Source organism: Alligator mississippiensis, chromosome 2, assembly GCF_030867095.1.
Source record: "Alligator mississippiensis isolate rAllMis1 chromosome 2, rAllMis1, whole genome shotgun sequence".
In the NCBI taxonomy this organism is placed as follows: Eukaryota; Metazoa; Chordata; order Crocodylia; family Alligatoridae; genus Alligator; species Alligator mississippiensis.
In genome coordinates this window covers 148,508,472-148,522,719 of record NC_081825.1, presented here as the reverse complement: position 1 = coordinate 148,522,719, position 14,248 = coordinate 148,508,472, and the positions used below count along the sequence as shown (strand labels likewise).

At 42.8% G+C, this 14,248-nt stretch overlaps 1 protein-coding gene across 6 annotated transcripts in view; it reads left to right on the top strand.

Moving 5' to 3' along the window:
- The window catches only part of WDFY3 (WD repeat and FYVE domain containing 3), a 378,134-nt gene that overhangs the window by 50,624 nt on the left and 313,262 nt on the right, over positions 1-14,248 (top strand). The gene's annotated exons all lie outside the window — the stretch shown is intronic.

Below are 14,248 nucleotides of genomic sequence, written 5' to 3'. Positions count from 1 at the left end.
TAGAATTCCTTCCCTGGAGGTGTCAGATGGCAGGCGGGGAGGCAGAAAAAACGTCCTTGTTGTTCTGCAATGAAGTTTAAAATCATGGAAGATGCTGAATTTTAGCTGATTTTTGGGGGGTTTTAGCCCATCCGAATAAGATATATGGTAGTGTCTATGGACTGCAGGTCACCCTCATTGCTGACTCCTTTTCAAGTCAAGGTGAGCCACTACATTGAATATATTTCAGCTTTACTCCCATACCTGAGTTGCATCTTTTTTTCCAATTTCAAATGATTCCTCTTTCTTCATCAGCCTTAAATGCCTGGCTAACATCACCAAATGGTGCCCCAAACAGTTCACCCATAATCCCTCTGTTGCCCACTCTCTCGGCCTGGTCTCTACAGTTAGCATGGCCCCACCCTGTGTGAAGTGAAGCTGGACCAAGTTGCCCTGAGACTCATTTGCATATACATTTTAGGAGGATCCCAGGACATGTGACAAGAACACTTGGTTCCAGTCATGAGTGGGTAGCTAATTATCTTGTGGATTCTTCGTGGGCGGTATTTGCAGTACACACACATACTGAACAGTGCTGAACTTGGTGGGTCACCCTGGCTTTAAATGCTGTTGCCTCTGGTGCAGCCCAGCCCAGTGAACTCTATGGTAAACCATGAGTCTTTTGGCTGTAGCAGTTTCAAAAAAAGGTAACATGCATCAATTCTAGATGACCTAAGGGTTTGGGTACTCTATGCAAGTTACTACCTGTTTAATTTCAAGGTTAATGTTTTCAAATTTGCTCTTCCTTTCCATATGTTCTGGATGAACAGAGCCAGCTAGTAAGGAGGGGAGCAAGGGACTGCAGGGGGAAGCAGTTTGGGGAAAGCATAGGGCAAAGGGGCTACCAGACCCCCGAGATTTAGTTGTAGCAGTGCAAGGGGTGGCAAATTCATGGCAGACTCCCAGTAGTAAGATTTTATGTCTGGAAAATTTATAACATTTATAAGTTTTCCATATATAAACTTAATTATTTGGGGGTCACCTTGTATTTGAGTAAATATGACAATTAAGATAGACTTTCAGGGCCATGCGAAGGAGAGAACTGGGTAGTTGGGGGGGGAAGCAGGTATGATTAAATGCAACATTGTACATGAACCTGAATTCTAAATAAGTGTACATACAATAGTTTAGAGAAGATTAATTATCAGATTTTTAAAGCTGAACCTTAAGATAATTCAGATTTAATTTTCTCAGTGTCCCTATGTAGACAAACCTACTGTATTTCATGGTGTATAAGTTGAGGTTTGAAGCCCAAATATTAACCCTTAAATTTTCACTTTCACTTCAATTTATACATAGTATCCAGGGCACAGCTTCCAGGCAGGACGGCTGCTGACACTACTGCAGCCACTGGGGTACTCTGCTTCCTCGGCATCCAGTGGCTCCTTTTCTCCCTGCTGCAGTGCTTGGGGTATCAAGTAGAGAAGCAGCAGGGATGGGGGAGCTGCAGCGCAGAGCATGGGGCTGCTGTTGGTGGGGGGTGCAAAGCCTGTACTCAGGGGTGGCGGGAGCACGGAGCTTGGGTGGGCAGGATGTGGGTGTGAGGGAAGGTGGAGGAGTGTGGGGACCCTCCCCACACTGTATTCCCCCCTCCCCACAATGGCACGCAGCCGCTGGCAGGCTGTGTCACTCATGGCCTGTGCAGGCACTGCCTGTTACGCAGCTCTCAGTTCTGCCAGCACTCGTGCATCACCTAGGGAAGCTATGTTTGCTGCAGCTGGCTGCTTTCTCCACCCCCTGCTTGCGCACAGTGGCAAGGAGCGCAGCCTGCCTGCCCACCTCTATTGCACTGCTTGCAGGGGCTGAGACCAGGGCTGGTCTCAGCTCTCGGTTGGCACAGCCCAAGGAGTGTCAGCTCCGGTCCCTGTGAGTGGTGCTGCCTGGGCTGCGCCAGCCAAGCCCAGTCCCAGCCCCTCTGGCGGAGCTGGTCTTGCATGTGTCCATCCCCTGGGTGTCCTGCCTGTAACGAGGACATGCTGGGGCCGGTATAAGTCGACCCTATATTTCTGTTCCAAAAAGTTAGGTCGACTCATACTCCTAACTTTTTAAATAAAAAAAAGTGGGGTCGACTTGTACACTGTGCAGTATGGTATGTCATACCCTCTTGAATTAAATGTGATCTCTTCAGAAACCTTACATTATTCCTAATCTGAATTATACTGTTTATGCTAGGTTGTTCCATACCCTTTTCTGGTTAAAGCAGGTAGGTGCTAATTGGCCGGGGGGGGGGGGGGGGGGTCTGAATGAATATTTAAATACAAGTTTCTAAGAGAGGAAAGGAATTGAATGGATCTGACTTCTGAGAAGTATAGATTTTTGGAGGAGCTTAAGGCAAGGGGATTCACGGCCACTTTTTCCCAATGGCTGAAAATAGAAGACGTATCACATGGAAACCTTGTTTTCAGAGCTTCTACTTGAAGTGTGAATGAAGTCCCTCCATGTTGTAAAGAGGAAATTTCTGTCCAACTTCTCTTTTTCTCAGAAAATAATATGGAAAGCTGGGGCAGCTCTTCATTACAGTATTGCCAACCCTCGTGGTTTTGTGGCATTGTTCGTAAAGTCTACGCTTTGGGAATGTGAAAAACTTAGCTCTTTCTTTTATATATGTATGTGTAAGTTTTTCACATTGCTGAAGCGTAGACTTTAAGAACAACGCCAAAGCTTGTGCAAGTTGGCAACACTGATGTTGGCTTTTTGTCATGTTCTTTTACTAGTTAGGCAAAGGAATGAGACTGTGTCTCCCCCCATCAGCAGGTGTGAGAAAAAAGAGGTGAACTAACTAAAATGATGCAAGGAAAACCATTTGAATGGGGTGCTGCTGGTGGAATGCATGGGTTCTTGTTAAGCTTGGAAGACTGAAAATCTTAGGTTACTTGTAAGGCTTCCAGGATTGTCTCATTTGTGTTTGGGAAATTTTGTAAATGCCATTGCTACCAGTATTAGCCCTTTCTGTTAGCCTTAAATGTCATAATCAGTGAGTCAGTAGATGACTGAGGATGCTGATTCAAGATCTAATATTGTAACTTGAAATGGCTAACAAACTATTAGCGGAGACGATTAGTATACTATCCTTCATTTGGAGGAGGACAGTAATGAACATTTTATTTTTTGTCCTCTACTTGTATGATGATTGAAAGATGCTCCAACCCCCCTCTTTTGCCCCACTCTGGATAAGTAGGATCAGAATTTGATGCTTGTGCGTATCGGAAGAGTAGGAAAAGTGAGCTGTCCAGTGATAAAGGACTACTCCTTTCCTTCCTCTACCCTACTCCCACAGAGCATATCAGTGAACCTGATTGCTGACAGCCTGCCTTTTTTCCTCCAGTTGGGGAAGAGGGACCTCTGGGAAGGCTGTCAGTTTCTTGGAGGGCTTCCATAGTCTGCCACTCCCTCCTCCCCCCTCCCCCCCCCAGAAGGTGAGGAAAAAGAATGGACACATCGGGATCCTGGGTGCAAGAGATTCCTCTAGCTGCTGCCCTCTTCCCCTTAATTATATGTGTGTTACTAGAAAACATGGCTCTACAAAGAAGTTTTTGTTTAAAACGGAAACATTTTTGTAGCAGTACCAATGGGGTACTTGTTTGTTACACCCCCTTTCAGTAGTACTGTAAGGGTGTGTGAAGTACAAATGTGAAGTCTGTGCACTTCAGTCTCTTTCTCTGGGTCTCATGTTCCCCTGCCTGCACTGTTGGACTTGCTATTAAAGGAAGATGCCTGCATGTGTCTTCCTTTAGGCAACCAGGTGATACTTTTTGTAGGAAGGAAACCTTCATCTGATGGCAAGGAAAACCTAGGCAACTGGAGGTTTCTATTCTGTTGCAGCCTTGACCCCGTGAAGCATTCTTTCTTTACCTGCCTGCTCTGCTGTTACGGACTTTTATTTTATTTTTGGATTTCTTGTTAGTCTGGAAACCTTACTCTCAACCTTGTTGCCATGAGTGACCCTACCAGCAGTATAGAACTCCAGACAGCATTGCTCTTACTCGTTGGCATGCAAGCCATGCCAAGGTTGCGATCCATGGGAGTGTAAAATAAATCAGTACATTTTAAAACGGTGTAAACTTCCTTTTCACTTCGTAAGTAGTCATTTGATATCTTCATTGTCCAGGTAACCCTGCTGATTAGTCAGGTTAGGCATTCCTACAGCTTGTTCCTGCCCATTACTATTTCTGCACCTACCCATATATATCTAAGACATAAGTAATGGCTTTCTGTGCCACATAGTTCTTGGGTTCTTTCATTTTCAGAGGTGTCAGTTGTGACGGAACTTGTTGGCCTCTTGAGGAGAGGAAATTCATTGAAGAGAAGTGGAAAGTCTTTCTGCATTTAGTTGACTTTGTCTTTTCTCGCTGCACATTGGGATCCAACCTGAGTTAATGGGAACCTGAACTCTGTGTGTGCCCCCAACTATGTATGCAAGCCCAGGCCTAAAACTACCTCAAACCTAAGTTCAGTTTGGAGTAGTTGTGTGTGTGTATATGGTAGGCAGGGTTGGGCTCAGACTTGAGTAAGAGTCTCTGGTTAGATGTACTGGTTGCAGTAAAGTTGTATATTTACTGGTTCTATCAAGAGTCACTACCAGCAAGTTTGAGAGGGACCTCTTCTTTCTTTTATTTGGCTCAAAGCTTAATGGTGAGTTGCCATTGCATTATTTATGTAAATAAGATGATTGATTTTGGAGCTATTCTGTAACACTTACCTACTCTATGTTGACCTGGTTATTGAGAGGTTTGTTATTTAGGCTTGTTTAACAGGAAGCTGTAAAGACCAAATAGGAAGGAAAGATTAGTGCAAGTGACAATGCCTTTGTCTTCAGTTCTGAGGATTTTACTTCCTCTACATTCACTAGCGATGTAACTAAAGGGGGGTGGGGGACCAAGTGGGATACCAGCCCTGAATGTCAACTTAAGGGGGTGCAAAACTAGGAGCCTCAGTGCTGCTGGCCTGACTGCTGCTGTCAGCCTGGGTGCAGCTGCTGCCCTGTGCCCTACTGCTACTCAAGATGCAGAACTACCCAGTTACACCTTTGCTACTCAGACTACAGAACTAGTTTTTTGTTTTTGTTTTTTTTCCCCAAGGAATGCACCCCAGGTGAGTGTGAGTGTGTGGTCGTCATGATTATCATCTTCCCTTGCTTGTCCTATCTAAACGGGGTTGCTGTTCTGGATCCTGGCTCTCTGCTGGCTTTGTTCATGTGTATCTTCTTCCAACACCTCTCATGTTCCTCTCCACTGTATCTCTCCATCTCATCTTCAGTCTTCCTCTTCCCCTTCTCCCTGGTAGTGCCTTTCTGGTAACTTCTTTTCCCACATATTCTTCCAGACTCCTTTGAACATGCACATACCATGCTAGTCTTCTCTAGCAATTTCTTAAATGCCTCCACTACTTTTACTGATCCTCTGAGAGATGTATTCTTCACTTTTATCCATCTTCATCGGTCCACACACCCACTGGAGCATTCTCATCTGTCACGCTCAGTCTCCTTTCTTGAATTTTCTTCAGAGGCCGTGTCTCCACTCTGTACAATAGTGCTGGATGCACAAATGTTTTGTAGGTTTTCCTCTGCACTTCACTGATACTCTTTTGTCACATAATGTTCCTGTCACCAACTTCCAGTTCGCCTACTCTGCTGTTGTTCAGTGGTTCAACTTGGTCTAATTCTGCATTCCGCTGAACAGTTGGCCCCAGATACTTGAACTTGTCAACTTTTTTTAATGTGTGTCTCATCAGTTTGCATAAATGATCGCGTTGTTTGGAAACATCATGTTCCAGAGTGGTCTCCTTCTTACTTGTTCAGTAAAGACATCCATTATAACCGCAAACAGTAATGGGCTCAAAGCTGACCTTTGATGTATGCCTACTGTCACTTGCAAAATTATCTCTCCTGAACTTGTCCTCGCTTTTGTTGTACATTTCTAATACGTGTGCTTGCTGGTCCTCACATTTCTCTGATACCTTCTAAACTCTCAGGTACTCCTGTATTTCCTCCCTGAGTACATGATCATAGGCTTTCTCCAGGTCAATAAAAACAAAATGGATATCTTTACAACCTTTCCTGTATTTCTTCATCACCTGTCTTATTGCAAAAACTGGATCCCTGGTACTTTTCCACAGCATGAATCCATACTGGATTTTTTCAGTGACCACCTCATTCCTTAACTGATTCTCCACCACTCTTTCCCATGCTTTCAATGTGCGAGACATCTATTTGATTCCCTAACAGTTGCCACAATCTTGGGCGTCATCTTTCTGCTTGAATATTGGCATCAGCACAATTCTACCCATCCAGTGCCAGTCCCAAGCCCAGATAAAGGAGGAAGGCTAGTGTCAGGAAGGGTATCCGGCTGTATAAACCTCTGCCGAATTATCATGATGTGGATCATGGTGCATGTGTCCAAATCATCACGATGCGGATCATTGGGGGGGTGGGGGTGGTAAATAATAAAAATGCCCAGAACTTTGGCAGGTAAAAATGGGTCTTAGTTTCAAGGGAGTTGTTTGATGGTGAATAGATCATAATGCAGAGACACCTGTTGGGGTAGCTGAAAATTAGGCCAACCTAAAGCAGATGCTGATAAATCATTAAGTAATGTAGATATCCATATAGCCTACTTAAAAGTTTTCTGTGTGTTTTGTTAACAATCAGTATTTGGGGTTAAGGTAGGCTTTCTGTTCACTGCATATCAAGGTTTCACATGTTCTCAGAAAATTCAGTCAGACCAGCTGGGTGAAACATGGTTGATCCATAGGCTGCTGTAGACCAAGGCCTGCCTAAGAGTAGGGGGAATGGTGGAGTTGCTCTCTGAGAGCTGAAGTCATGAGGCCTTATGCCTGAGGAGGTGCTTTCACAAAGAATGAAAAGTGGGTAGGTTCAGCAAGCTGTGTGATGGTAGTTATTATTTCAGTGCACATATTTTTCTAACAAGTAGCTTTCCATTTTTAATCATGTTTATTCAGATAACTGAATGACGGTCATCAGTAACTTATGCACAGTGCCACACAAATCTTATTTCATGGCATTAAACATACCGTTACTGCTGTGAAATAATGTGAAACTTCTCTTCCCTTAGCCTTTGCATAAGAGGCATAATGAGGAGGGTTTGCATCCTGGGGAAACCCTATAGGAGACCTGAAAGTGGGGGAGGTGGGGGGATGTGGAGTGCTGGGGCATTACCTTTGAGTTGTGGAGAGGCCGTTGAGTGCTCAAGAGAAGTGGTGCAGGAGTCTTACCAAAGCTGAGAACTCAAAAACAGTTTCTAGTTGGGGCAGCTGCTGATGCAGCTTGAGCTGCAGCATGGTTTTCCTGCCCTACCTGTTGCCCTTGCAGCAGCAGGGCGTTGGTATACCCAGCTGCTGCTACAAGAGCAACATTGTAGTGCTGCTTTTGCTGCTGAGGTGTGGATGGGGGGTGGGGAGGTGGGTAATGTGGCACCCCTTTAAAGTTGATGCCCGGGCTATTTCCCCACTTACTGTCTCCTAGTTGTGCTACTGGTTGCCCCTCTGTGTCCCAGATGCCTTATTACAGCTCTAGGTGAGACAATGCCTTAGGTCCAGACTGGGTGTCCTATGAGGTTACATCTTATTACCCAATCCAAGGGTCATAAATTGAAAATGAAAATTACATCCTAAGAAATCAATCTGTCAGTAGTGTATGGCACCCAAATATAGGTCATCCTTTAGCACCTGTTAGGGAATTGTAACTTTGTAATTTAATTAAAATAAATAAAAACTAGTTCAGTGTTGTGATTGCAATTAATGGCTACCTAGCATAATGAAATATGGATTGTGTTATGTAATAAAATACAATTAGATATAGGAGGATCTTTTTTTTTTTTATTTAAAAAAAAATTGTGTTAGCATGCAAACTTTAAAAAAAATGAAGGAGTAGTTAGTCTTAAAAAGAAAAAAAAATTCTTCTGTAGCTCTTTTTCTAAGCTTTGAAGGACAGATGTTACAGAATACTAGGGCCTCTCTCAAACTCCCAGGGAAATACTTGTCCTTTGGATTCATAGATTGTAAGGGGCTGGAAGGGACCTTGCAAGATCACTTAGTCCAGCCCTCCTCCACCAGGCAGGAAAGACAACTGGGGGCAGGTGACCATTCAGTCTCCTCTTGAAGATTTCCAGGGTAGGTGATTTGTACCACCTCTGGAGGGAGCTTATTCCAGAGTCTGGACACCCTAACTGTGAAGAAGTTTTTCCTAGTGTTAGGCCTGAAATGTTCTTCCAGGAGTTTGTGGCCATTACTCCTGGTTTTCCCCAAGGATGCCTTGGTGAACAGTTGTTCACCACGCTCTTGATGTATTCCCCTCATGTAGTGGTAAGCTGCTACCAAATCCCCTCTCAGCCTTCCATTTTTTAGGCTGAAGAGACCCAAGTCCCTCAGCCTTTCCTCGTATGGCTTGCCCTGCAAGTCTCTGATCATACGGGTGGCTCTTCTCTGGACTCTTTCAAGGTTTTCCCATGTCCTTGTTGAAATGTGGTGCCCAGAACTGGACACAGTACTCCAGCTGCAGTCTCTCTAATCCTGAGTAAAGCAGAAGAATCAGTCACTTCCTTGGTTTTGCTTGAGATGCATTGGCTGATGCATGTCAGACTATTGTTTGCCTTGCTGGCTACAGCATCTCACTGACTGCTGATGTTCATGCTGTGGTCTGTTGTTACCCGTAGGTCCATTTCAGTCATGGTGCTGGTTAAATTGGTGCCACTGAGCCTGTAAGTATGTTGGGGATTCTTCATCCCCAGATGGAGAACTTTACTCTTCTCAATGTTGAACTTCATCTGGTTCCGATCCACCCAGCTTGCCAGCCTGTCTAGGTCAGCCTGCATCTGCAGCCTATTTTCAAGCGTGACCATGCTCCCCCATAACCTGATGTTGTCCACAAACTTGGCCAGTGAGCTCTGCACCCCCACATCCAAATAATAGATAAAGACGTTGAAAATCAATGGACCAGGCATGGACTCTTGAGGGACACGCCGGGCTACTTCTTGCCAGGACAACACAGGAATCCATTCGTTAGAACTCTCTGGGTCCACAGTCAGCTTCTTACCCGCCTAACTGTCAAACAGTTAAGCCCGCAATCCTTCAGTTTTCCTGTGAGAACATCATGGGATACCAGATCAAAGGCCTTTTGGAAGTCTAGGTATACAATGTCGACCTCTCTCTTATCCAGGGTTCAGTTAATCAAGGTTTGGCTATATCTCCTAAGGGCTTGTATTCATTCATATGGAGTGCTAGAAGGTGAACATGTTTTTTTTTTTTTCTTTCTGAAATAAGCATGAATGTCCTTCCCATCTCATCCTCTTTCCTGCTTTGGCTTTGATTTACCTAAACAAGATCCTGTACAATTTCAGTAAGTGTCATGTTATTTGTCAAAATAGAAAATTGTAAAATTTGTTTAAAAGGTTGAATATGCAGTATAAATATTGTAGGTTAACTGATTTGAACATGGGTGCTCTTTTATCAATTAAAATCCTGCTTTTTCAGTACGGAGTTGGCTTAAAATTTACATTTCAAATGGAAAATTTGCATCACTTTGAGGACAGATACCTGTCTAAGAAATTGGTTTACCCTGGTAGCCCCGTATCTTTTTGATCGTAAAAATGAGGACACATTATAAAATGAGGAAAACCTAATTTCATTTTTTAAAGTGTCTGTGAATGTACCTACTTATGAGGTTGTTACTCTCTGCCAATAGTGGTTTGCTACTGTCTTGCTAGCGGTCACCCAGGTTGGCTTAGACCAATATTAATTAAACCATCTTGAAATGCTTATTTATACTGACAGTGTATCACTTTGTGCTGACTACAAGTATTTGTACAATTATCTATGAATGGTCCTCTGTTCCTCGTAGGAGAGTAGTATATTATGAGCAGATTTTTGCAATTTGGGGATGAAACACAGGAAGTTAAAAAAAAGAAAACTGGAAAAAACCTCTGAGTGCAATGGCTCCTTTAAACAAGTTACTGTAGTTTTGTACATTTGGGGCCAGAAGTTGCATCTTCAGTATTACTTGGAATTAGCAAAGAAATTAATTTTAAAAATTTAGTTCTTATCACGATATACAAATTTTAATTGGGAAGTAATTAATGGACATAGTGTGTACTTGAGCTCTGGGTTCTTTTTTTGGTCTGCATGAGGACTTCATTAGTCTCATTTGGTTTATTTCCTCCTTGTGGAAATAAAGGTCAGGTGTCTCTGCTGATTTCTTGTTAGACATATCAGAAAACTAATAATAATTGAACTTGAGGTTGTCTCTAACTAGCATCTCTCTTGACTACGATAGATGGGATTATTCTTCCTTAATTGCATTTAGAAAGAGTCAAGTAGTTGGTAATCAGCTTTCAAGAGTTCCAAGATCTGCCTCTGTGGGATTCCCAGAGTTCTTTTGTCATTCTTGTACCATGTGCAGTTGGAGCTCCTGGGGGAGGGGCAGGAAATGGGGAGAGAGAATGAGGATACTTGAGCCACATTCTGTTAATATGTGGATGATGATGTGTCTCTAAATGCAGGTGATGCGGTTCATTTATTTTTCCTAGTGCTTTGCTAAGTTGAAGTCTTAATTTAGAGTAAGGTGGATGAAGCTCAATCAAGACTACAATTTATTTAGGTAAGGTAGAGTAAATGTCTGGAAGATATATATGGGCTGGACATGTTTCTTCCACTGTCCCAGTGATTTGTTATTTACGGCTGCTTTTGGCTCTCAGATGACTTAGATGGCAAGAAGCATTTATTTTGCAGTTAAATCTAGTAAAGTAACTGAATTTTGTGGTTTGCTTTTATAAGGCTCCTCCTGATTCCAGCTTCATATGATGAGCCTGAGAAGTGGTGCTTCCAGCTTCTTATGATGACCCTTTGAGAAGTGGTGCTGAATGTTGCAGGTTCCTAATTGATTGGTAGCTATTATTGCCACTGACTAAAACATATTGGCTATTTGCAGATATGGAAAGGACAAACAAATGGCACTTTACTTTAAACTTGACTTGCTCCTGCACTGAGCCCAGCCCATGACCAGAAAAGGCAGCACGTTAGTTGCGCCCAGCTTTCCTAATGTCTGTATAGTTCAGGCATTTGGTGAAGTTTTTTTGGCCCTTTTAACTAATAGCTTATTGAATTGGCTTTAGCTAAAAGCACCAAAAAGCCCCACCGAAAATATGCGCATGTCAGTTTTTAGCTAGTGCTGACATCTGTTGTGCTGAGAAATGCATGCGCTTAGTGGCACGTGTGGAATGCGAATGTTTTTATGAATAAAGAAATTGTTTACAATATAAAGTGCTTGTATTCTTCCTAAGGGAAATTGCACTTGCTTTACGTAGTGAAAGGTTTGAGACTGCATTACAGAATAAATTATTTCAGTGGAAACAAGGTAATAATTTAATGATTGGTATTCGTTATTTGCTGTATATATTTGTGAAATGGTATACGGAGAAAAAATTTACATAGAGATTAGAAGCCTAATCTTAAACATAGCATTTAGTTGTAACAAAAGTTGTCAAGCTGGATAGTTTTGAAGAGGAAAGGAGAAAATAGATTTGGTTGAATGAAGGATGACTATTACTAGACATGTTAAATTAAATAAAAAAAAATAAAAATCAGAAAAGCCAAGTATGAACAAACTTCAAAATAGGAATTCAAAGTACTGCATTTTCTCATATACAGTATGCCCCTAATTAAACATGCACCTTGTTTTTGGAAGATAGAATATAGGAGAAGATTTGTACAGAGTCGTGGCCAACTCCGTGACAGAGTAAGTCCTCTTGGGAACATAAGAGTGTCCAGAGTGTGGCACCAGGAACTTCCTATTGTGGCAGATTGTCTCCTGTGATGCCACAAAGAAGCATTTGATAGGGTGGAGGTATAGACCTTAAAAGTGATTCATACAGGATGGTAGGGGAAAAGGGGCAAATGTTTACTGACATTGTCATTTTGAGCAAAGAGTTCCTGAGACACAGCTGCCCCAAGGAATCTGGTGGTTATAAAATCATGTTGTGGTTCTAACAGTCTTCTGTGCATTTGCCCACAGCTAGCTTTTAGCTAAAGCCAATTCAGTCAGCTGGGTTGCAGCCTGTGTTATCAAGACCTGATTTCTGATGTTTAAGACTTGATATAAACATTGTTTGTTTCGGGAACTTGTATTATGAACTTCAAGTCGGAGCGTTGATAGCCAGACCCAAAGGGAGTGAAGTGTGCATGCTCAGTAAGAAAATGGATCTGTCAGCAGCTAAAGGATATCTGAATAGTCTATTAACTTATTAGCTGTACGACATGAGCTGTGAACCTGAGTGACATTCTGTATGCAGTGTGAGAGTCCTGTCCTTGGCAGCTTTCAGACGATGTGTTGTGCGAATTCCTTGCTTCGTGGCTATATTCTGCAGAAACTTGTTTTGAAAATCTTGTCGGAGACCCACACTTATATTTTAAAACCTGCTGAAGTCAATGTGCAGATTCAGTTTTGATTATGAAGTATTATCAAGAAAATTAGCATGAACTAAATAAGCAAAGATGAAAGATTGCAGTAAGCGTTTAGGGTAATGCAGTCATGATGCCTACTCTTCACCAGTTTCCTGTGCAGTAGGATTGAATGAAATCAAAGGAATGCAAGTCTGTGGGTCATTTGGTTACAGGGGTTCTGATGCGCTGCTTTTTCCCATACGTATATACTAACCAATTGCCCGTCAAGACTAACGGGGGGGGGGGAAGGGAGAGCATGAAGGGGCTGGGATGGAGTGCCGCCACCTAACATCCCATACGGCTGCTGTTCTGCCTCTTCTGGCCTTGGCTCCCCCACCCTCTGTCTGGTCCTCCGCACGGCTTCAGAATCATGGCAGTGCTCCCCCGTGCTTGAAGCACTCTGGCTGTTTCCATCAGCCAATCAGAATGCAAATAAAGCATTACGGACAGACATATAGACTTAGGCTTTTATAATATTAGAATGTAAATCTAAAGAATGTAGTCGGCAGTTGCTGGAGCAGTACAGAAGTGGTGGGGGCTGGAAAGGCAGAGTGGGATGTAGGGGTAGAGGTAAATGGAAGAAGATGGATGGGAGGGAATGAAGCATGTAAAGTAGGGGAGATTGGCCAGGGTTCTGTCAGGCTAACACTTTCCCTTGCTTGGTGGCTGCTTTTCCCATTTCATACCCCCTGTGTCAGAATGGTGGCTCAGGGACCAGACTGAGATGTGCTTCATGCAAGGGGAGGGGAGATGGGATGACAGCAATCCTTAGTTTTATGAAGGGCCAGGATCACCATGTTGACTGAGTATCCTCCCCTGAGTTCAGAGACCCTTCCTCTGTCCCTATGAGCTGGGATCTCGCAGGGAGAGGAGAACCCTTTTCTACTGCCTCCCAGCTTCTCCTGCTGCTTCCAGTAGTGGAGAATGGGCTCCAGGTTCACCCTTTTTCTTTTCAGTGCTACTAATTTCAAGTGGCACAGGGAAGAACAGAGAAGTGCAGAGGTGTATAGAGAGGAGGGATTTGAGGTATGTGGTTGTATATGAGCCTGAATTTTGCACTAGCAAAGAGAAGACTAGTTTATGGTGCATATGTACTCTATGCTTAAAGCATTCAGCATTTAGAGTAGTGTGCCATTATGTATGTGTTGGGGCATTGCTTAAAGAGGGGTGAGTTAAGGTTTTGTTGCAGTGGAATTTAGTAACTTCATTTTCTGGCTTTCAGAGGTTTAAGTGTACCTGAAAATTAACATTTTGTAGGGTAGGCACCTTTGGACATACTTTTGTTTGAACACTTTTTAGATACTTATTAGGAATTAGAGCTCATATTTGAGGTGCTCTAGAGTCAAGGAAATATGTTTTGGGTGCACAAGATTAGTGTGAAATATTTAGTCAAGAATGTTAAGTGTGGTGCCAAAAAAAAAAATCCTCTTTGAAATGAATCCATTATAGTTTCTTGCTAATTTGTATAGCCTGTGCATATTCTTGTGGTCTGTTAAAAAATTGCTGCTTCCCTGTCAGATCTCATTTATATCTAGAACGTCAAAAGTGCTTGATTTAAAGTTGTGCTTTTGCTAGAAGCAACGGTTTGGAGTTGTATGTCAAAGTTTGCATGCATCCTTTATAGGGAAGAGAGTCTAAATGGAACACTTAATCGCCCCCACACTGTGAGTAGAGAAGGATTTAATAGTCATAAAGAATGATTTTTGGAAGAAAATGTGTTTGTTCAGTTGTTAATACTGAACTGTTGCTGTAACAAATG